This window comes from Grammomys surdaster, unplaced genomic scaffold, assembly GCF_004785775.1.
Source record: "Grammomys surdaster isolate TR1022 unplaced genomic scaffold, NIH_TR_1.0 63, whole genome shotgun sequence".
Taxonomy (NCBI): domain Eukaryota; kingdom Metazoa; phylum Chordata; class Mammalia; order Rodentia; family Muridae; genus Grammomys; species Grammomys surdaster.
In genome coordinates, this window is record NW_021604565.1 from 16160510 (window position 1) to 16185451 (window position 24942).

The 24942-nt window shown below is 35.8% G+C and overlaps 1 protein-coding gene, 1 non-coding gene and 1 pseudogene across 2 annotated transcripts in view; 1 reads left to right on the forward strand and 2 right to left on the reverse strand.

The window, feature by feature from the left end:
• The window catches only part of Rims2 (regulating synaptic membrane exocytosis 2), a 463872-nt gene that overhangs the window by 192346 nt on the left and 246584 nt on the right, over positions 1-24942 (forward strand). The window lies entirely within an intron of this gene.
• On the reverse strand, positions 1089-1390 carry LOC114620609 (annotated as a pseudogene).
• LOC114621891 lies at positions 11729-11835 on the reverse strand. Its single transcript, XR_003711486.1, has one exon. It is a non-coding gene; the product is annotated as a U6 spliceosomal RNA (small nuclear RNA).

The window sequence follows — 24942 nt, forward strand, 5'->3', positions numbered from 1 at the left end:
CACACACACACACACACACACACACACACACACACCATAAAAACACATATTTGGAAACCATAATATGCAAGCAAAATACCAATGTGACAAAAGATGCCCAGACAAAGCAATGTGAGATAAAAATCTACAAAACTACTATTGAGTTTATCTTGCATTGGCTGTCTACTGCTGGGGATGGAACCTACCCTTATGTGGTTGAGATACCTAGTAAGACCCCTTTGGAGAAAATTGGTTTTCTTTTGTAAGTAAATGTCAATTACACATAACTTCTTATTAGGTTAGGGATGGGAGCTTGTGTCCAATTTCCCTCTCATCATGGGGAAACATTCTGGCTTGAATCAGCGTGGGCCCTGTGCGTATTCCTACTGCCTCTGAGATTTCAGAAGTATTTCATCTTGAAGATGCTGTTTCCCTGGTGTCAGCTATGCCCTCTGGGTCTTAGAAGTTTTCTGTTCCTTCTTTAAACAGCTCCCTGGATCCTGAGAGGGGTTTGCTTGTTTTGTTTGTTTGTTTGTTTGTTTGTTTGTTTTATGAGGCAGTGTTTCTCTTGTTCTGTAGACCAGGATGGACTAGAACTCAGATATCTGCCTGATCGGTTCAGTGGTGGTATATGCCTTTAATCTCAGCACTCAGAGGCTAGAGGGGTTTGCTTTTTAATGTAGACTGCCATTAATTTTCTTAAATTCTCCTAGTTCCTGAATGTATATTTTGGTCCTCTCAGAAAATTCTTTAATAAACTCTATACAGTTAAAGTACTTATCTGATAATTGCAACACACGGGTCATCTTTTTTTTTTTTTTTAAATAAAAAAGGAAACATCAAATTTAAAACAACCTGAAGGTAACTGCAAGAACAATGGGCAAACCAACTCCTGCAAAGAGGAGTCACACTGACTGGAGGGCTGGCGAAAGGGACAGGTCATTTAGCTGGAGAGCTAGTGAGTTATTTGCAAATGAATTTTTTTTTTTTTTGAGGGAGAGGTATCCTCAGGTTATTCTGACTATCAGTGTGAGCTTCTCTCTCTGGGAGTGTGCTATACATCTCAAGAGGCAAAGTCTCCACTTTTCTATACTGTCTCCAGTTTTGTCTCAGTCAACTCTCAATGGAGGGGCGACTAGAACAACACCATCTCCCGGTCACCAAGAGCATAGAGAGGCTTCATTTTGTGGATTTATATATCTCTTCATATGTCTCCTCATCAATTGCTATCGTCGTCACGGTTTCTTCTACATCTCCCAGGATCATACTTAAATATTGCTCATAAGCATGTAATCTGCCTCGAAGCATTTCTCATTTTCACATAAATTCGCTCATCCAGGCTGAGCCTGATAAGATCCAGGGGCTCCTCTATGGTACTGGTAGTCTGTTGCTGGTCTGTGTCATCCGCCATGTTTTCCCACACTGGTCATCTTTAGAACTGTTTCTCTTTTGCTCTCTATTCTTAAGACTCTGGATTCTTTCCTCCCTCTGTACATTTATTGTATATGGTTTCTTGTGGAGGTTCTACTTTGTGTTTCATCTAAAGGAAGCTGATCTTCTGACAGAGAACTACCATGTCAAGTCTCTTGGTACGGTGCTGAGATCTAACCTCCAGTCAACTGATAGAGCAGTAAGTGCTTCCATCCTCCAAATTGTATTTTAAAAACCTTATAAAATTAGTTCCTCCCCATTAAGGGTGTTTAAATATTCTTAGATGTGGGGCCTTCTCCTGAAGTCTGGTCACTTTATCAGGAACCACACCCTTGAGGAGCACTGACCCTTCTCCCAGCAGCTAACATTCTCCAAACTTGGTTCTCACACTTTGCTCAGACTGTGCCTGGCTCCTCCCTTCCTTGGGAGCTGTTTACAGGGAAGGAGAGAGCAACTATGGAACTCCAGTTCTCTTATGAATCCAGCTTGTGTCTCGTCAGCTCTTAAATTGCTTACTTCATAAACTTTGCATAGTTTTTTCTTTTTTTCTGTGTATGGCAAGAAGATACCCTAATATTAGCTCTTAAGAAATCCATTATTTCAGAACAATGTGATAAATGTTCATGAATGTACCATCTCTAACTAGAGGTATAATAAAATTTACATGTTTGTTTACCTCTTTTCATTCATTCAGCTTCTTCAATTTATCCTAATCAGATTGACCCCAAAGTTCATAATTTTTTTTTACTTTTTATATTGATTCCCAATTCATGTGCCTCTGAAGAGCATTAATTGTCTCACTTTTATAAAAAAGATATTTTTCTGCTTAATTTTATACTTCACTTATATTGTTCTGAGATATTGTAGTTCTTTCAACTGATGGATAATCTATTTCATAAGGTTATAGCACATTCTGTCCACTTGTTCACTGAGAATTGTTTGAATTATTTCTACATTTTTGCTATTATAAAAGTGCTACAAATATTTTTAATATGTCTTCATGAATACATTTATAAGAATTTTTTTGGATATGTTCCCTTCACATGTTCAACTATAGGTGGTGATGCTAAAGTGTTTTCCCCCTGGGTTTTGAGACAATGACAATTTAATGTGCATGCTATACACTAAACCTTAATGAAAGCACTGGATGACCTAAACCAGAGCCCCTGCCATGGGGGATACTTGTCAGTATCAGTAGATTATCGATGCTGCACATACCAATAGGAGAAATGAGCTTTAAATGACTTTGCTTATACCACAGTTCTTCTGCTCTAACAGCATGTATTAACTAATAATTAGTGAAAATGAACTTTAAAGGTGATATTTTCATATATGTGTGTAATGTATGATAACCTCTTTTTGCTCCCCTCCCATCCCTGATCACCATCTAACTCTTCCCAGATCTTATCATTTGCATTTTTAATTCAGGGTGGGTGTGACCTTTGCCTTATTTTAGCGTTTCTTACAGGATCCTGGGTCAGGGATTACTTATAAGAATATGGACTCCTTACTAGTGGTTACACTAAACTGAAGAACAACAAATCTTCCCTTCTTCAGTGACTATAAGCTGAGTATAGCCACTTCATGAAGGCTGAATTCTCAGCCTAACAGCCCCACACCAGTGAATCTCCTGGCCACCCTCCCAACACCCAGAGGACAATGTTACCAAGTGCACTCTTGTTCAGGTCTTGTATCTATCAGCATTCTGCTGTGAAGTCAGCAGAGTAATAGTGCTCCATTTCACACTAGTGCTCCCACCACTTCTGCTCTCCCCTCTGCCTCTGAGGTGTTTCTCGCCTGAGCCTTACAGTGGAGTGGTACTGGTTGGTGTCAGGATGGGGAGCATTCCACAATCCCAGTTTCATCTGTGTGCTTCATCACTCATCACCCGTGAGTCTCTCTAGTTGCTGCTATGCACTGTAGTGAGGAGCTTTTTCTCTGATCAAAGCTTATGTCAGCGTTAATCTTTGGGCATAAACATAACTATTTAGCTGGCAATTCAATGTGCATATTATATCCATTTAGTCAAACAATAGGAATAACTTTCCCCCTGTGGTCTATGACTTTCCAAGACATGAATTTTTGACCAAGTTAACAGTATTAGACATGGGTTCCTTCCTGTGAGGTAGGTCAAAAACCAAACTAGAAAGCCGTTGGCTACCCTTGTTCCTGACTTGCTGCTATTGCTCCGGTAGCTGCATCTTGCACAGCTAGATCAGTAGTGTGGCACACAGGGTCCACAGCTAAAGAAGGTTGTTATGGCAGTTCTTTCCCAGCAGTCTACCTAGTGCCTTCTGGCAGAGTGTGAGCTAGTCCTCACAGAGGGAGGTTGTTACCCATCTCTTAGTTCCAGCTTGATTTCTGGGTCCTGCTACCAAAGCATATAGTGTTTTCAGCAATAGGGTCTTGTGATGCAGTTCTAGTGGACAACCAAGTTCTGTGGGGACTCAGCGGCCTCTCCTACTAGCTGCTTGCAGTTAGCCTGCCTGGCACGGGGTTTTCATTGAGTAACTTACGGCTTCTGAAAGCATCTTTATATCTTTATAAAGCACTGTCATTCCAGCTTTCATTTTACCTTTTGTTAGAGCATGACTTAAACAGTTGTATCATAGTCGTGATGAAGCCTCCCTTATTATTGCTGAATGTTGCCTGAGGAGACTCGGGTGGTCTGTGGGATTAAGAAATTAAAGTTTTGGAGCCCCACTAGATCCTTAGTGCTGATACTTGGCAATGATTTTATTTATTTCCAATTAATTAGTTACAACAACTCTCCCTCCCCATGTCTATCAGGAAATTAATTTCTTTTTACTTTTATATCAAGAAACAAAGAATTCTAAATCTCTAAACTTCATTTCCATATTTAAATTGTTGTTTTCTTACTAGCTCTTATACGTGAAGTTGCTTTATCAGTCATCCCTTTTCTTTGAATCTTTATTCTTAAAAGGTGAAAATTTAGACTTGATGGCTTGGTTGTTGTTGTGGTTGTTGTTGTTGTTGTTGTTGTTGTAAGTATCCGCTTTCAGCAATGAGATCCAAGTAAGGGGTTCAATCTCCACAGCCTGACAGCCGTGTTTCTAAGTTGCCTCTAGCTATCGAAGCGCAGGGAATCTTGTTACCCAATCATCTAGGCATCTCTCTCTCTCTCTCTCTCTCTCTCTCTCTCTCTCTCTCTCTCTTTACAGATGGTTCTGATGTTTGAGGAGCCTCTTAGCATCTGTTTAAAATTCTCAAACTGCTTTTGTGGTTACATTTGATTCCTCATCTGTAGATATTTGAGGATTGGTATTAGGAAATAGCATTATGTCTTATCCTTATTTGGTACTAACATGAACTATTGTGCAAATATAATTGAGGAGAAAAATACATAGAAAGGGTACTATCTGATTAGAGCATTTAAAGGAGTAGAACATTACTTTGTGTGAGTTGGTAAAGTCTTGCATGTAAAGCAAACTTCTGTTTTGTCATTATTTACATTATGCTTCTCAGTGGTTTGGTATTAGAATAATAGTCTCTGATCATCTCTCTATCATTTGATTAAAATCTATAGAAAACTGTAATAAATTAAAAGCAAATCTTTGGATTTGGCGATTTTTAAGTACAGCTAATAAAAACATGATGACTTTTTTAATCCTAAAAGAACAAGAATATGTAACACACTTAGAATATAGGCTGAAAATAAACAGTAATTGATTATTGACCAAGTATTGACATTAACTATTAATTAATATTAAATGATATACTATTACAATATATTATATTATGATGAAATTATGTTAACTAATAACTAATACCAATATTGATGATCAATATAATTGATATAATAAATAATAATTTAAAATGATATTAATATTAGAATAATTTATTAACCATCACTTGTCTTAGTTAATATCTTGATGATGATGATATCTTATATTTTCAAGATTTTTACTCTAAAAAAGATTATCTGATTATCTATGCCTAGGTCAGAATATATCAGCTTTTTAATACTAAACTGCCAAATTGTTTTCCTGAAAGCCTAATTTAAATAAATTGTCACCATAAATACATAAAATTACTGTCCATCATTAACATTGATTACCTTCATTTTATGCTAATTTTATTGGTTGTTACAATAAATTCTAAAAGTGTTTTAAAGAATGTACTCATCTATGTTAGATTACTGTAGTTGCCATAGAAAAGTCTTGCCAGCTGGTGGCGCAGAAACAGAATCTCTGGAGCTTTAAGTCACCAAGCGAGGCTCTTCCTTCTTCTTTAGCAGAGAGATGGCCACCTTCTTACTGTGTCTGTATATGGTTCCTAGCCCATGTGGACAGAGGCTTGTTCTGTGTGTACCTCTCTTGTAGTAAACATGCTAGTCACTGGCCAGAGCCTGTTCTGTGGTGTGCTTCAGTCACTTTTCTCTTCAGGCCTCTATCTTCAGGTACAGATGCAGTGTGAGACATTGGGAGTCAGGCCTCAAAGCCACAGCTTTGCGTGGACACAATTCAGATCACGTATCATTTAATTGCCAATCAAGGATAAGTCAATACATTTTCTTCTTTTCATTGAAATTTGATGAAGCTATTTCTGAATCTGCTTTTGATAGCATTTTAATGTAATTCCATTGTTTTTCACTGTGAAAATAGAATTCATTTTTCATTTAAACAGTAAATGTCTTCAGTACTTTTAAAAGGAAACAGGTATTTTCATAGAATGTTTTACTTGATTCTTTTCTCTTTTGTTTGTTTATGGTTAGGCATAAACTTTGGAATCGTAGTGATTTTCCTCAAAGATCTGTAAGGACTTAAGTCAGTATTTCTTCATCTGAAGGTAAGCTGTGTCTAAAATAGTGAGCCCTTTTTTGTCTGTAATACTTTTTCATGATGATAGGCACACCTGCCTTATTATTTATTTTGTAGCTATGAGGTCTTTTATATAACTTTAGGGCATGCTTCAATCACTTGACTTGTTTTACAGTTTCATAAAATAATATGAAAAGTTATGACTGCTGTAATTAAAGTATTTATTTTGGCATGTTTAGGATTTCCTTTTTTTAAGACACCCTTTATATGCTTTTGGTTACTTTCACTGCTTTTCCTAAGGTTATGGCTAAAAGCCTGATGTATATTTAGTATGCCTAGCACCTTCTAGTTCATAGTACTTTGGAAAAAAAAAAACAAGAAAAAGAAATTGTTCTGGTCAATTTAGTACTCTTTGTACCTTCATATGTTATTGATGGGGTTAAGAGATTTATTTCAGCTACCTTCAAGTTGAACTGTGAGTCTCATATTTGGTTTATCACTTTTGGGACTTAATTATTATTTAATTAAATATACATCTACTTTAATTGGCAGTCCTGTTACACCATGGTCTTTTGATGCTTTTGAATATTTGTGTCTATTGGATTTAGTATTTAGACCTCAAAAGTCTGTACATGTCCATTTCTTTAGTTTATAGTTAATTGATTATAATGGCTTAAAATACTTGGAATGGACAGGGAAAATCACAACTGTATGACTTGGCTGTGGTGATATTAAATGTTCTTCCTGGGTATCTGCTTATCTACTTTACTAGGCTCAGAATTTTACTATTGGGCATGGGGTTATCACTTTTATGTGAAGTGACCAGTTTCAGTCTTCTACCTATCTATCTATCTATCTATCTATCTATCTATCTATCTATTTATCTATCTATCTATCTATCTATCTATCTATCTATCATCCATCTATCCATCCATTGTCTATTTATCTATCATCTTTTGCCCCCAAAATACCATATTTTCTTTGTTATTTTTTCCATGAATCTAGGGTCTGAGTTTCCTGCTATTCTAGCTTTGCTGCCCTTCTTACTGACTTCTGACAGTATTAACTATATCCTGTTAGGTTCCGCTATTCTGAAGTCTTATCGTATTATCATATCCACCAGTCCTAGGAGGTTCCAATTTCCTAAGAACATCTTTTATCCTTCGCCTGGGTTCATGTCTGTCACACTCCCATCAGTTATGTTCAGTGTCTCCTCACTAGGGTATCTGTACCACATTGCTTACTGAAATGTCCCAACAACAGTCTTAGGGAGTATAATCCTACCATTGCATTCTCCAGCCTTAAATGATAGAATTATTCTAACATAAATACCTTACATCTTTTGATCCCTCCCTCTACAATCTTTCACAACAGTAATGGTATCTGTACTTTATTCAGTGCAAACCTTTATTATTTGTTTAAGTTTCCAGGAGTTATTATAGCTGCATATTGGTATCATTCTGAAGGGACCTTACTAGAATATTAAACTATATCTGATAGTCAGTAAATCATTATTTAATCCAGCACATTTAGGAACTAGGTAGACACTATTCCTTCTATACCTGCTGGTCGATAAGATCAGATCCTTTATTGATTACCAAGGGTCAAGGAGGAGGCATGTGAATGGAGAGTTCAGTCTTGTAAGACATCTACTGCATTTGAAGTTTCTGTCTATTTGTAATTAAGATGGTCCTCCACTCCACTAGGAGGAGTAGCCTCCACTTCTAGGTTCAGGTGGGCCATCTTTATGTCTTGCAGTACAAGCATCATGTTCTGTTGTGGGTCTTAGAGGACCCTGTCTTTTGGATAGGTTTGCCTTATCTGAAAACTTAGTTTTATTTGAAATTCTTGCACTCATTTAAATAAATTCTGATGGGTTTCCAGCTCGATTTCTCCTCTGCATTAAAGGAAAGGGGCCCTTTAATTAGGGTCAGAGAGACCTTTGACTATCATGCTTGGTGCTTTATGAGTGATGGATCCTTGTAAATTTGTCATTGGATTTGTTTTTTAATGTCTCTATTTGGCATTCAGCGTCTGCCATCCAATTCTAGTCTCTATCGTTTCAGAGTCTCAGGTAGCCCTCAGATGAGAGATGTACTGACGCATGCCGTGCGTGGGCTTTTACAGATTGCACGATTTATTGGAGGAATGTTCTTGGGAAAAAATTTTAGTCAGGTTTATTAACTATTTTCTTTGTTGTTGTGATAACATAATCTGAGAAAAGCAACTTAAACTCATTTCAATGAAGACAGAGTTTATTTTGGCTTCAGGGATATGGTGGCAGTAGGAGCCCGGAAGGTCTGATAGCTGTCAACCGTTGTCGAGACAGAGTGTTATGACTGGTGATGCACACTTCTCTTTCTCCTCTTATAAGTTTGGATTTTTGTTTGTTTTTTATTTTATTTTTTATTTTCTTAGGGTTACTGTGAGTCTTTTCACTTCAGTTAACCTAATCTGGCTGATAAATTAAAATATCGTAAGAATTATCTGTTTGGTCTAGAGTGGTCCAAATAAGTGTATGTCATTGAGTAGTTTGTGATAAAAATGATGGAAAACTTATCTTAGTGTTTTTGCAAAAACCTTTGTTAAAGAACATTGACTTAGGAAAACTTATTGAGTAGAAGGCCTCACTGCAAAGAACATATTTTTAATATTTGGAAATTTGACAGTATCCTATTTAACAAGGTATTAACATTTTCTCACTTTTATTTAATTAAAAAATTTTATCTTATAGTTGGAAATGACATTTTTGATAGAATATTTACTGTTCAAATGTAGTTACTTGATTTCATGTGACGACAGTACACAATGGAAGAATTTCCGAGAGTCTTCCCTAAATTTAATTTTGGAAAGGAGATTGCAGTGGTGTTCTGCATTTGTGAACAGTACTTTATGAAGCAGGTATTATGTGTATTGATATTAGCTGCCGTCCCTCTCTTTGGTCCACTCATCATCTCAGTCCTTGGCACTCAGTAGATTTCCCACTGCTTGTGTTCTATTTGGAGTCCAGTTTCAGAGACTGCTAAGGACATTATCTGGGAGGAAGGATCGTCTTCCAGTGCAGCTTCCAGTGCCTGTTTAATTCTCCAGCGAATACCAAAGACCAAATGCTCTGGTTTTTGGTAAGGAATTAAGCGACTGGGACATCTTAGTTTCTATCTAATCTCTTGTGATTAATTCTTTTTCCATGACAATGGATTTTTGCTTCTACTTTTTATCTTTATTTTCCCACAATTATTCTAGGGAGCAGCCTTAAGAAACAGGTTTGGCGTTTAGTAGGTAAGTTATGTATTTTTAATTTGGATGACTGGAATGTACTGGGTCTGCTGTCATGCACATGGCCATCTTTATCTGAAGCTATACTCAGGGTCATCTGTAGCTATATTCATATCTATACATTGTCTTCTTAATGTGGTCTCTACTATCAAGGAAGACAACTAACTCTTGAATACACAGTGAATTAAGTATATATATTTTCCTATATTAACTGTATGCTGTCACTGAGGCTGATGTTAAGGTCCATCTTAGACAGTTTGTAAGAATTTGTGAAATGTAGTTTTAAGGAGCTTTGGTAAATTTCAGCTGTCTATTTTTACATTTCTGTATAATAGGGAAGGTGCTTATAGAACAACTGCTGATGCTCCTTCAGCTTCTTCATTGTGTCTTCTAAGTAGATCCGAGGAGAAATGAGAAGTGCCCTGTTACAAGCAAATACATTGCTAAAAATTAGTTTTCTTCTTTGTATTTCATTAGACATAGAGAAGTTGTCTTTAAAATGGCTATGAATTTTTATTAGTATGTAATACATATTTTAAACATAGGCCATTCATTTTATGAATTGTCAATCATTATTTATAAAGTCGTTCAATAATTTTGATAACTGAAATATTTATAATGTTGATAAAAGATTAAAGGTATAATCCTGCTGTGGCAGTATTTCTTCAGATAAGAACAGACTACAGCTGAGAAGGTTGGGTAAGAGACTGTGTTTCATGTAGTTCACACTGAGGACTTTCAGATATGTTATTCAGCACTTTTTTTCATGTTCTAAAAACATGGTTTCAGTATTTTACCATTGATAGCTGTGACCAGATTGCATTTATAAAGGCTTATGTCTAGATATGCATGCATGTATGTGTACAGACAGACACATACTGGAAACTTAAAAGTTGCACTAATGGATAACTTTTTCCCCCTTAAACCCAATTATCACGTGCTGAGGAAATGGAATTTTACTCACGTTATAATTTTGTTTTTGCATTACACAGATACATAGAACAGGAAAATATAATGGCATTTAAAGAAAAATTTTATGTTGTGATTTGCCAGTTTAAAGAATCCTCCTTTGTTCCACACACAAATATTGGAGATAGCTATATTGTTCTATAATGCTCTCCACTGCCAGCAGTACCCTGGCAGATGATACCCTTGACTCTAGTCTTTCTCCCTTTTTCTAAGATAAGAGAGACACTAAGGACATTATTTGTCCCCTAAAATACTATTTTAGAAAGAAGTGACTTGAATCGTAGGGCTGTGGCTGTGAATTCCAGCGAGGCCCAGCTGTGTCTTCTCCGAGGGGAGTTATCACAGGACACAGGCAGCAAGAGCAGGAAGCGTCTGTTTTGGGTACAAGATCAATGGGCTCACAAGACTGTAGGAACTCATTCGAGCAACACATTCAAGATGAGTTTCTTTAGTATTGAAAGTAAAATCAAATAATGTTATATTTGTAACTAAAATGCGCAATTACAAAATACATTTATGGTCAACTCTTAGTAATATGTTGAATAGAAAACTATAAAGCTTTCATGTGGGTATTATGAAACAGAAGGACATGTTATGTCTGTTTTACTAAAATGATATTCACCTTAGACGGAGGGATTTGTTAAAATAGATTCCCATGCACGAGAAGACGAGAGATGAGCAGAGACAGAGCTGGAGTCAGGCTAGTCTGTTCGGATGTACCTAAACCAGTTTATTTTTTTGAACAACTGAAGCACTGATTCTGCTTGTGACTAATATGGCATATATATATAATGCTAATTATTTTAATTAATAATTTGATTCACCATTTTTAAGTCCTTGTTTGATATTATAGTCAATCTAATTTTCTTCACAAAGCTATCCAAAGTTTGTTCTTTCTTAGACATTCATATATAAGTGAAGACGTTTAATAACATTACATTAAACATTGATTTTTTTCCCTGCCAACTGTTTAAATTCTTTTCTTAAAGTTTGGGCATAAATGAGAGCAGATAGAGTAATACTTAAGCTCTTATTCAGGGAAATTTATCAATTATCAAAGTCTGGAGAAGAAATTCGTAGGTTATTTATGAAGTAAGTTTCTGCTTACAAGTGCATGCTGTAAGCCGTGGACGCTTTCAGGGTGGTAGCTTGTGCCTCTGAATTTTTCACTTTACTATTTTCTTTTTTATATGTTTGTGTGTGCATGTGTGTACATGCATATGCATATTTATGTGGGGGCATAGGTGCCAGTGCACGCACACACGTGTGTGTGTAGCTCATAATGTTTTTTTTTAAATATGGAATGCTTCACGAATTTGCGTGTCATCCTTGTGCAGGGGCCATGCTAATCTTCTCTCTATCGTTCCAATTTTAGTCTATGTGCTGCTGAAGCGAGCACGCTCATAATGTTAAGCATTTTGTATAATTTGTTGATATGCATTCTAGCTTATACAGAATAGTATTTAGAGAATAGCTTCAACAATGTCTAACTCTCTTTTTTTCTCATGGCTCCTTTCTAGTTTCATAGCACACACATACACACACACACACACACACACACACACACAAATCTATCCTTTTCATACGAGAGAAAACATGCATCATTTGTCTTTCTAAGTCATTTATTTTTTAACAGTTGAATATTAATAAAATTTTCAAAAAATTGTATCTCTAATAATCTTAGGTTTATTAATTTTATGAATCTAGAGAAAGCTTCCTATCACGGGGTAGTACTGAACTAAGAAGAAAAGAGAAGACCCCTAACTCTGTAGCCACTTTGCACTCACATACTAAGTAGTGCACCTGTTAGGAGACTTTAGAGCCTGTAACACTGAATTATTTGGGAGACTGTTTTTGCTAGAAAGTTATTATAGGAAGCTTAGGCAATCCAGAGTATGTGAATCTGGACTGGATATGAGTTTTGGCATGGGCATGGCCTTGTTGAGGACTCTCAGCCCTTGGGACAATTGTCAATGCATTACCCACATGGCCTATGCTCAAGAGAGATGGCAAAGTTTTCGTTGGAAGTCTGAGTATGAGTGTGCACCACTGGTCAGTGTGTATAAAGATTAGTAACTCCAGCTTCCTCCTCTGGATGTTTCTGGCCTAAGACTGCTCTCCCACAGAGCCACTCACTGAGAGTAGCTAAGCCCTCTCCTTGTGTTGTACATAATAAAGAGGTTGAAGTTCCAGGTTGTTGTGGTGCTAGTTAGAGAACCACACATGATCCCATCATCACTCAACAAGTAATCTGTCCTTTCCTCATTTCTTCACTACACTTAATCAGGGTTCCAGGACCCAATCTGTATGGAACAATATATATATATGAATGATATATTAAATGAGCTATATTATATTGTAATGCATTATTAACATCACATTATATATTATATTTTAATAACTTTATATTAATTATGTTATATATTATTAACATAATATTGATACTATAATACTATGTATATATAATCTCTACACATAGAGGGGTATTATTACATAGTTTTAAGTTTGGCTCAACAGCTTTCCCTGTCACCACAGTAATTATAGCCTGCAGTAATAATATGAAGAATCCATATGTTCTTTATTGTGTACAAGAACTTATGGCAGGTATATTGTCTTCAATCACTAATACTTACTATGAACTTATAATCTTCTATGTTGACAAAATGTGCAAGTTGTCACATCCCGCTAGTGAAAGACACGACTGACTTCTCAGTAACAACTTGTTTACCAAATACAGTTATGCATGGCACACAGTACACACAGTTTTCTATGGAAGTTTTAGTTTCCTGTATTTTAAATCTTACTCAGTTTGTTCTTTAAGGAAACTGTACCCACCATTTGTTTGTTTTTCTTTACCTCATTTGAATCCGGTTCTATATATCTGACTTGAGGGCACTCATTCCATTCTTTTCTCCTGCCTGCCTTTACAGTTTGCTGTGTCTTCTTTGCCTCCGTAGAATAATTCTGCTCCCTCTCCTTACCCTAGACTAGCTCTCCCTGCTTCAGTCAGATGGCTGCATACTACTTACTAACTTGCCTACATGGGAGACATGGCAATTGTTTGATAAATTCCAGAAGACGTGTGCGGGGTTTACTTCACTTTGGCGTTCTTACCACCTCTGAACGTGCTTCTGATTTTCTCTTTGTTTTACTTGTTTTCTGTATTGGTGTTTTCTGCTACTGTACTTCTTTTTGTATAGGGAAATAGAGCATAAATAATTTCAATTTGTGAAGTAATGTAAGAGGGATTTGTGCATAATTTTAAAATCTAGGAACTAGATTCAGTTATATAATTGACTGGTAACTACTCTTAGGTCTTTTTTTCTTTCTCAAGAGCCAGTGGAAGTTTTAAGTGAAGCCTGGCCTCTCATTGTTTGCCTGTTTATTACACTTGAAAATCACATTCTCAGTTTACCCTTCTACCTCCAGTGTGTCTGACTCATGAGTGAACATACAACCTGTGAAGCATGCAATTCAAGTCAGAGTGTGTAAGGACGGGGAGCAGTGACATTCATAGCAGTTCAGGAATGTTCAAGTTGCATTGAATTTAAATTGTAGGTGTTTCCCGCCCCTTAGTTATTTTGAAAAATTATCTTACCCCTATAGCTCTCAGTGACTGAGAACGGGTTACTCTTTTCTACTTTAGTCTGTTCCCTTCACAGTGATTGTCCTCCTCTTAAATGTCTGGTGGTCTCAGATAATCTTTGATCTAATGAAGTCTCAGGATAAATAATGAGGCTTTTGGTCAATTATTCTTTTTCTCAGCTTTTGTTTGGTTGAGCAGTAGTGTGTTCTCTCAAATATTTGACAGCTAAGCTTTAAAGAAAAAAGGACTTGACTTGTAAAGTATGAGGATTTCCATGCTATTAACTTTACATAGCTGATTTTAAGCTATTAATATGACATCACTAACCCAGGAGTTGAAAGTAGTTGCTCACAAGGAACTCTTGATTCCAGCAGTCCTTGGATTAAAAAGAGACAAATGCTACGCTGTTCACTCTGATTCATTGACGCTCACTCCAGCTTTGGTTTATTTTCTTTAGGCAACCTGCATGTGTCTTCTTTTTCTGACACATTTCACCTATGTTATTTACTTATCTTCCATAGAAGGATCAGCTGTGCTATCACTGGCACTAGATACCCAAGAGTTCTTTCTTTGTCCTCAGCACTGTACTCATCTTATGGAACATAGATTGCATAGTAACATACTTGTAAAAGAAAATCTAAGGAATCAGGGTGTATGGGGTTCAACAAGAGTATGACACTTATGTATGTATCTGTCATGTAATGTTTAAATAAGATTGAACATACCTATGTCTTCAAAATTTATTTCATTATCATGGTAGGCAAAATCCTTTCTTCTAGTTTTTAAATAATGATATGGCATCATTATTTATAATGCCCATATTATTAAGTAACACACCAGAACTTTGTACCTCTGTCTAGTTATAACTCAGTGCGTATTGATCAACCTTGTCCTGTTTCCCTCAGACTCTGCAGCCACCGTCGTAGTCTCAGGTTTTGATGTGATCTTAAAAAATTTCATCTTGGGGTACTCTGCCTTTGCAATGTTATCTTCTTACTTATTAATTTCTCTTTCAGTCTGAAGAATTTCCTCTAGTACATTGTATGTCTGGTAGAAATATACTCACTCAGCTTCTTCTGGCAGGTGGCATGAGAGCATGTTTCTTGTATTTTATAGTGTACGTTTGTGACTAGAGTTTCTTTCCTTGCTGCAGTTTTCTATCTAGTGATGTAAACTCTTATTCCTGGCCTCTGGGATTTGTACAGAATGTTTCTTTGAGTTGGTGAGTTGGATAGCCTCACAGGATTTTATTTTGTTTTTTCTTTTTTCTCTTGCTGCCTTCAGCATTTTATTTTATCTTTCATCTTCAAGAGCATAATTATTATATTGGATTACACTCATTTGACCCACTGGTGACTTTTGACGTTTTTGTCAATGATTGTTTGATTTTTTTTCTAGGTTTAGGGAGCATTTTAGTACTTTCTTTTAAAATAAACTTCTTATTGCTTTGATAGTCTCAAGTTTTTCTTGGAACACCATAAACCATATACCTGCTTTTGTAATGATGTTAAAAATCTCTATAAGCTTTCTTTATTCTTCTCCATCCCCCCTCCCTATGACTTTGTATTTTCAAACAGACTGTCTCTGAGCTCACTTAGTCTTTCTTCTGTTTGATCTATTCTTATCAGGCTTTAAGTTTTACTTAGTTTATTTTTTAGCTTGAGGATTTCTGTTTGACTTAAAAATTATTGCTTAATTAACTTACTTTTTTAGAGTATTGATTTTTTTCTGTGTTTACTTGGAGTGTGTTGAGTGTCCTTAAAATAATTGTTTTAAAATCTTCATCTAAACCTTGTCCTACTGGTTATTTTATGGATAGTTTCTGGCATATTGATTTTTTTTTTTACTGTTTTATAAGTTAGCTTCTTAAAAGTTTTGGGCACTGATGGATCAAAATTATAAAGACAGAGGTGTTTGTGATCTATATTTGTTTATTATGTCTATGTATTAGTTCTATGAAATCTGTACTTGTTTATTATGTCTGAGTAATAGTTCTATGCAGCCTGCTCAGTTTTGTGGAGTTGTACTCACTACAGCTTCCTCTTTAGCACTAGCAACACGCCTTATGTTTGATGTGAGTACTGTGTTGTCACTGTTTTAGCATGAGAGGGCCACAGAAGCCAAACTTTGTCTGGAATTCAAAGTTTCTGTGTTGTTTATTTTGAAATGGAGGAGTACTTTAAAAGGATAGTATAATCCCGAGGCTTCTCCATATGTCTACAGTGGGCTCAGGTGCCTTGTGTACAGTGACCAGCTTGTCAGGTGTGTGCGCTTCAGCCGGTCTCCAGATAGAACTCAAACACAGGGACCACACTCATGGCTACAATGTTGCCGTGCTGTGCCATCTGTGGTTCTTCTACCAAGACCAGTTCAGCAGTGAGGTAGATCTAGGGGCAATAGAAATATAGGTTACCTGTTGTTATGGAGAACCCATGGTCCTCAAATCCTGCCACCAGCCACAAATGAGGCTGCTTAGAGTGACCAATAGACTTGAACCATGTGCTGTTACTTGATACCAGAGCTGTAAGCACTTGTTGTTCCCGGGACCAGAGCTATTAGCATCTGTTCAGTATTAGGTTTTACGAGTCTGATGTTGAGTTCCGGGGCAAAGTTCTGTGATTACTATCCCTTGATAACCTCTAGTGGGTGGAGACTCGGAGCCATACTATGATGCCTAGTGTTGGAATATTGTTGAAGAAGGCAGTCCCAGGGCCACCAAGAATCATGCTAAGATGGATTGAACCTAATTTATAGTTTCTAGTACTTGCACATTTTCAGGGTTGCACTCTGTCCTATAGTACAGCTGGTTGAAATACAGGCAGAAATTTGAGACTGCTTGGTACTGGGTATTAACATGGCAGATGTCCTTTATGGTAATAACTGTGTTGCCTGAGTTTCGTGGATTTGTGGTTGAGACAGTCCTTTAGCTATCAAAGCTGTTGTGTTTAGGTCATGTCTGAGTGTTCTGGCTATAGGAACCTCCACAGTCCTGTGAGAGGGTCTCCAAAGTCCACTGTAGGGTAGCAGTCTTGAGTGTATCACTGTTTCATGTGCCTCTATCTCAATAGATGTAGAGGCTGCATCTGAAACTGTAGCCTTGACATTAGGACACTTCGTTGTTCCTGGTGTTCTGTCTTACTTCTTTAGGCTCAGCAACAGCCTCAAAGACAAGGTCAATTGTTACCTTTCATGTCCTCCTTGGTAGCTTGTGGATTCCTGTTTCCTCATTTGAGTTTGAGTATAGTGATGGATGCAGCTACTCGGCTGCCTCACTATTCTACAGGGTTAGCCTGTGGGTACCCACCTAGGGGAGTGGATTTTGGAACTTTACTTGGTCCTTGGTTCTACCATGATATGTGGTAGTATTAAGTCTAAGACTTGTGCCTTCTTGCCTCCCTAAGCAGGAGGGATCTCTCTGCAAGTTGGACTGTGTTGCTTCAAGTTGAAAGGGGGGGGTGATTTGTACAACTCTAGACTTCCTGCTACTTGTTATTTATTTCTGTATGACAGCTTATTTTATGTTCAGTAGTGTTTTGCCTGCATGTATGTCTGAGGATGTCAGAAGCCTTGGAACTGGAGTTACAGACAGTTGTGATGCATTACAGACATGTGGGTGCGGTGAATTAAACCCGGGTTCTCTGGAAGAGCAGATGGTGCTCTTAACCATTGGGCTATTTTTCTAGCCCCCCACTTCCTGCTTCTTCAAGTGTCTTTTATTTGGTGCTCTAGGCCTTTAGTTGGTAGCGAGCCTACTTACTTCTATAAAGTGCACTTTTACATGATAAAAGGTACTTCACTGAAAGAATGTCACTAGCCTGTTCCATTCTATGCCTACCCTGCCTTTGGGGGTGAAAAAGTGGGCAAAAGGGGTGATTTCTTCTACTCACTCTTCCTATTGGAAATACAGCATGGTTTCTCTTTGCTTAACCAGAGGTGAGTAGGAGTCAGAGGAAAATCAATAATTTCAGACCAGTGTCTACATGGATCAATGCACGCATAATTGTCAAGAAACACACTTTTTATAATTACAAATCATTTAAAGTTCCAATTTAATTTATTTTTATGATAGAAATAATATTTAATATATCTATCTCTTTTATTTCTGTTTTAGCTTAGAATTTTGGTTGTTATTGACTAACGTGAACATTTAAAAAATTAATGCTGCTAGAGACATTTTAATTTTCATTTGTTCTACTTTTTCCTACCCTTAACTAGTACAAATTTGGTGTCATAATTTTCATATGAAATTCAGTATGAATCATGTGACTGTGATTCTTTTTAATCTTAGAAAATATTTCAGTAATAACAAATGACCTATACTATAAAATCATTTTAAAGAAAACTGGTTATAGCATGTATTAGAATTGTCAAATGCTTATGTTTTACAAAAGAAAACAGTTTCCATAAAAACTGAGTTAATTTCATGATAGCCAACAAGATAGCAATATATAGGATTAAAGGCTTCTCTCACAGTGTCAATGCTACTCAAGATTTTAATTACAAGTAGTAGAAAACATGGCTGAGACCAGCTTTAAAAATGAAGAGAATTTGTTTATTTATCTCTGAACTTCAGAGGTATATTCAGATTTAAGATAATCCTGAATCTTAAATATTGGGACTCAAGATCCAATTCTTTCTTTCTGTCTTAAATTTTCCTTCTAGATGTTGAGGATCATTAGGGAAGGCTCCTCCAGAGCTTTGGTTCTAGATTTGGCTTCCATCATCTCTGAGAGGTGCATAACTCTTAATTATGAAGCAGTGATCATGTGTCTCAGAACTATCCTACAAATGTACGAAAAGTCAATGTGACCATTGTGGTGTTCATTATAAAAGTAGAATGGGCATGCAAGTTAGCACTGCTAATTGTGGCTCAACCCTAAAACACTGAAGCCCAACCATAGGCCTGGGAACAGGCATCTTTCTTCCAAGAAGGAAGAGAAATAACTGACAGCCAAAACCGCATACTCATTGTTGCTTTCAGAACATTTTTTTTTGTTTTTTTCCTCACTCAAGATTAAGTAACCTAAAAATTAGACTAATAATTAGTTCTTACCTAATGTTTTTAGAGAACAGACATAAAATAAAGGTTAAGCAAGTGATTAATTTCTATCCATTCTTTTTACACTTAAGAAAGAAATAGGGGGTTCCCGGGTGGGTGGGGGATGGGGTAAGGGGACAACATATGAAATATAAATAAAATATCCAATAAAAAAGAAAGAAATATTGCCATAAAGTAACAAAACCATATAATTTGTTTTGATGACTTTATGTTAAAAATTATGTCCACCTTCAAAAGACCATCCTGACCCCACTCTTTAACTTGGCTACTTATCCTCGTGGTCTCAGACATGCTGTTTAGTTGATATTCTTTCATTGGTGTATTTAATAAAAGAATAGTATATTTTAAATATTATCAGGTCATACAGAAATACTTGTTGAAATTTAACAGCCTTCTTTTACATGTTTCAGAACTCCCAGTGTCTTTGATCTTTTTCAGGTCCTAATTTCATTTTAGCCTAGCACTAGCAAATAGCACACTCTATGTCTTTCTTACTTTGGCTTTAAATATGTTTTTGACAGAAAGCATTTGTAGAAAAATGTAGGGAAATAACCAGCAAATAAGGAAAAATTTACTTTTCTTTCTTTCTTTCTCTCTCTATCTCTCTTTCTTTCTTTCTTTTGTTCTTTCTTTCTTTCCTCTTTCTTTCTTTCTTTCTTTCTTTCTTTCTTTCTTTTTCTTTCTTAAGCAAAATTGTTAAAAAAGAGTTATTTTATGGAAGTTTGTTTCTTCCTATTTTTAGAAACATCCCTGTAAACTTCTATCTTTTATTTAATGTTTTTGTAATGTAAATATGTAGATTTTGTGCTATCTTTTTGAGAATGGTGGTGGAGAGAAAATGATGGTATCACAAGATGGAGATGACTTTTATCCACGTTTGAAGACAATCTGCAGGAGTCCAATTTGTACTGTTTTCCTCATCTTAAGTACTTAAGGAAAAACCTATCTGTCTTCCAAAGACTACTTCATACATGTAAATGATGGGTCTGAGTAATCGTAATCTGAAGCAATGAGGTTGATAGAGCTAGCTAAGGAGCAGCACACATGTCCTCCTGATACGCAGATGTCAGGTGCTAGTTTATGTGTGAGAGAACCCTCTGTTGTTACCTGAAAGATAATGCTCTTAAAGTTGTCTTCATGGAATTAGACCTGAATATGCATGATGAAGAAATAATTGATGTTAGTTTTCAACTTTGTGTACAGATATATGTGTCAGTGTTACATGCATATCTCTATTGGGAAATAAACATTCAGGTATTACATAAGGAGTATTCTTAACCCCAACGATTGGTATATCAATGGTTCCTAAATTAATTTTTGTAATTATTTAATTTTATGAACGTGTTCCCCTCCTGTTTCAGTTTCTAGGTGCTGGGGTATCAGGTGTGGCCCACTACACTCAGCTCTCCACATTTAAGTAAAATATATTTTATTTATTTTTGGTTTGGGCTGGTAGTGTTCCCAGTAATTCTCTATGGTTTACAATGAATTCTTTTAGGAGAAGTCCTCTAGCAAAGGTTTTGTCTGTACTGCCCTTCAGAGTTTTAGGGTGGGCAATAGAGGGATAGCTCTAGTGTTTAAAGATGCTTACACTCTCTTCTCAAGACACAGCCTTGTTAATTTATCCTCTCGTCTCAAGCAATACTGTCCCCCACATACCTTGAAGAGTTAAATCCTACAATTACCCTTAAAAAGAATGAATTAGTACAAAATGTTTTCCCTAGTTGGCAGACTTACAGGATTGTTGTGATCGAGACCTCCTCACTGAGGGAACACTGGTGACATCTTGCTCCTCAGAGGAGTAGTTTAGAAAGTTATAACTGTATTTTCTAGTATAAGATACAAATAAATAAAATTATAATGATTATATTTTAAACAAATTATTAATTATGTAATATATTTACTTTAAACATAGTGTGAGACATGCCTGTACTTACTTAGTAAATATTGAGTATCTTTTGTATACCTGGTGTTGGGATAACTTGACTAAAATCACAATCCCTACTAGTAAAATTCATACTTGAGCATATGAAAACAGACAAAACTTTGAGAAAATTTTAACTGTCATAGTTTTTAATTGCCACAATGACATGTTGACAAGTGAGTAAAGGCCTGAAACAATAAAGCTAGTTTAGGGGATTAGTCCTGAGAGCACCCACAAAGAGCAAGCAGCCAAAGTGTTTACTAGGGTGGACAGGTGGAAAAACTGGAAGTCTCTAAGCTGCTAGGTTAAGTCCAGATCTTTGGGGGTGTGGTGAAGTCAAGAGGGGATGGTAAGCCAACCTAGGGCGATGTAGTAACCCAACCTAACCTTTGCTTAGTGAAGAAAGTAAGGAAAAGGGGGTGGAAGGAACAGTAAATAAGAGGAAGTTTTGATATTAATCTATCACTTGGGATGATTGTGAAATATACCATCAAGCTTCGAAATTTTCAAGAGGCAAAATACACCTTGTGAATATTGGTTATTTTATTTTATTCAAACTGTGGATTTCATCTGGTTGTATTTTATTATTATTTAAAATCCATTTGGGAAATAATTATATTGAAGTTTTATTCCATTTGGTAGATTATATAAATCTTTATAAGGCATCTTAAAAAATTTTTTTTATTCTTTAATCCTTTGTGACAGTCTAGTCTTCATTCCCCTCTTGGTCCAGCCTTAGTCCATGGTGATCTGATAGGATCATGGGATTATTTCAACCTTCTTGTCTCAGTTGAGGCTGCTTTTGTGATTGTTTATATGGTACATTTTGGAGAAGGTACCATGAGGGGCTGAGAAGAAGATATATTCTTTTGTTTTAGGGTAAAATATTCTGTAGATGTCTGTTAAATTCATTTGGTTCATAACTTCTATTAGTTTTACTGTGTCTCTGTTTAGTTTCTGTTTCAATGACCTGTCCGTTAGTGAGAATGGGGTGTTGACGTCTCCCACTAATATTGTGTGGGTTTCAGTGTGTGTTTTGAGCTTTAATAAAGTTTCTTTATGAATGTGGGTGCCCTTTGAAGCAAAAATGTTCAGAATTGAGACTTTCTCTTGGTGGATTTTTCTTTTGATGAATATGAAGTGTCCTCCCTCATCTCACCTGATTACTTTTGGTTGAACAATCTATTTTATTAGATATTAGAATGGCAACTCCAGCTTGTTTCTTGGGACCTTGGGACCATTTGCCTTTTACTCTGAGGTAGGTTTTGTTTTTGTTATTGAGGTGTGTTTCTTGTATGCACCAAAATACTGGATCCTGTTTGCATATCTGTTCTGTTAGCTTGTGTTTTTTTATAAGTGAATTGATTCCATTAATATTGAGAGATATTAAGGACAGATGATTGCTAGTTCCTGTTATGTTTGTTGTAGGTGGTATTATGTACATGTGATTCTCTCCTTTTGACTTTGTTGTGAGATGATCAGTACCTTGTTTTTTCCCCCCCTTTGGTGTAGGTACTATTGTTGTATGTATGGTGTGGCACATACTTAATTTCAAGCATTAGTTAGGTAAAGGGAGGTGGATATCTGGTAGAGGTAGGTGGATATCGGTGAGTTCTAATTTGGTCTACATAGTGAGTTCTTGGAGATAGAGAGTTATATGGAGAGAGCCTGCCCCCCCAAAACAAAACAAACAAAACAAAAACCAGAGAGAGAGAGAGAGAGAGAGAGAGAGAGAGAATATGAGAGTATCACTCTGTTGCCTCTACTCCCCACAATGCTTCTAAGACCTAGCCAAATTGTAGAATAAAATTGTGTAGATCAATAGTGCACAATTGATTGAACTGCACTATCATGGATTCTGCAGACTCTTGTTTACATTTGATGACCTGGAGTCTAAAAAGTAGTAAAATACAGCTTGCTGTCTTTTCGCTCATACCTCAAAACTTGCCTCATTCATTCATTCATTCATTCATTCATTCATATATATGAACATAGTGTAAACATATTATGAACATATATGGTTATAAGAATATATATTCATTTTATATACGTTATTTGAAATGACTTAGATACGGATTTTCAAAAAATAATATTAACTTTTTGGTAATTTGAGTTTTGATTATAATTAGGTTTTGAAGCTGTACTGTTTTTAATCTTTATTTTTTGGGGTGACAGATTTCAAGCAATGAGATGGAACTGTTGAAGTTATATATTAAATGTGGAAAATTGGATTTATACTAAGTATCTAACCAAGTTTTTAGTTCATGGTGCATATTTTTTTTAAATGAATTTTCACAAAACCTGTTTCTTTTTGAGCTTTGGGAGAAACATTGTCCTTTTGGATTAAAAATTTACTTAACTCTTAAGGAGAAGTTACAGAATTGGACTGATATATTTTTTATGACAAGAGCTGAACAGCAGAATTACTAATCAATTATAATGATATTGAATAGTCATTTATAAAAGTGTGATTTCTATAGGGAAAGTGTTTCATAAAGCTGGCACTCTTAGCTATAGTGTCCAGCAATGCCTTGGATCCGGATTGTGTTCGTTTCAGTGTTGTGAGGCCCTAATCAGCTAAGTACCATAATCCTCCTTCGAGTACATTCTTGCTTGACCTGGCTTTGTGGCTGTGGCTATATACAGCCACACAGTAACAACATTAAAAATAGCCATGCCTTAACAGGCCTGTCCCTAAAATATTGCGTCCTTCCTCCTGCAATGGATGCTGTGTTATGTGTAACTTTCAGTAGTTGAGTTTGTAATAAAATGATTACAAACAGAGAAAGTCTTTCAGATCATCTGATTAAGGATGGCTCCTGTGATTTTGCGAGGGTTAGAAGGATTAAGAGAAAGCACTGCCTGGCATAATGGTGATGGATTTTCATCAGTGTGATGCTTCGTGCTCGACAGATGTGCATTGGTTGAACAAAGGTAAAAATAAAAATGCTAAATATTAATTGTTATGTGTAAAAATATTTTCATGCTTTTTACAAGTATAACTTGTTTTGCTAAGCTTTTTAAAAAGTAACTATAGGCATGGCATGTGTATGTGGCATATTCCACATGATCATATACTGTGTTTGAATTCTTGATGTGCTGTAGTTTAAAAGCTTTGAGTTTTTACTTTTTTGAGCAAAATTATATCTGAACTATATAGTTAACACTAAAAAATTTAATCATGAAGTGTTCCTTTCATTCAGTTTTGCAGGGTTCATGTTTCACAAACCATTTAAAAAGATGGAAGTATCTTTTTGGATTTTTAAATCTTTGAATGTTATCTATATAGTCTTTCATTCTTAAAATGACAGTTACTAAATGTAATAAGAATGTGGTTGCTTTTATGATTTTTGGATTTTAATATGGTTCAATATATATTTATTTCTAACATGGCTGTTTTTAAATGATCTTACCGTAAGAACTTGTATTGGAATAAATAGCTAGTGCTAAGTTGCAGTAATGCAAAATTCAAATGTATAGAATGACTTTCAGTGTCATTGAGATTCCTAAAGTTTCATATATCATTAGTTAAGAGCAAAATTATGCAAATATTAAAATTTATCTATTCATGTGTTCTTTCATTGTCTTTATAAATGTTTTCAAACATCTATTGCTGTATTTTTAAAAATTTGATGGTTAATTGGTAAATATGTTCAGTATTATATGTGGTATCATTAACACAAATCACATAACATAGACAATGAGAATTATAATAAAAGCAAGAAGAATTAATTAGCAATATATAGACTAAAACTGATATTATATATTAGAACAGTAACATATTTGAAAAAAAGGTTTTTTTTTTTTGGAGTTTTCTCATCAATCACCATGATTTTGCAGACATGAAGTTTTCAATAGGTAGTTGATGTGTTTTCTTACTCAAATTATTTTGCATAGTCAGATAAGCATTTATAATGGAACATCTGGTGCATTACAC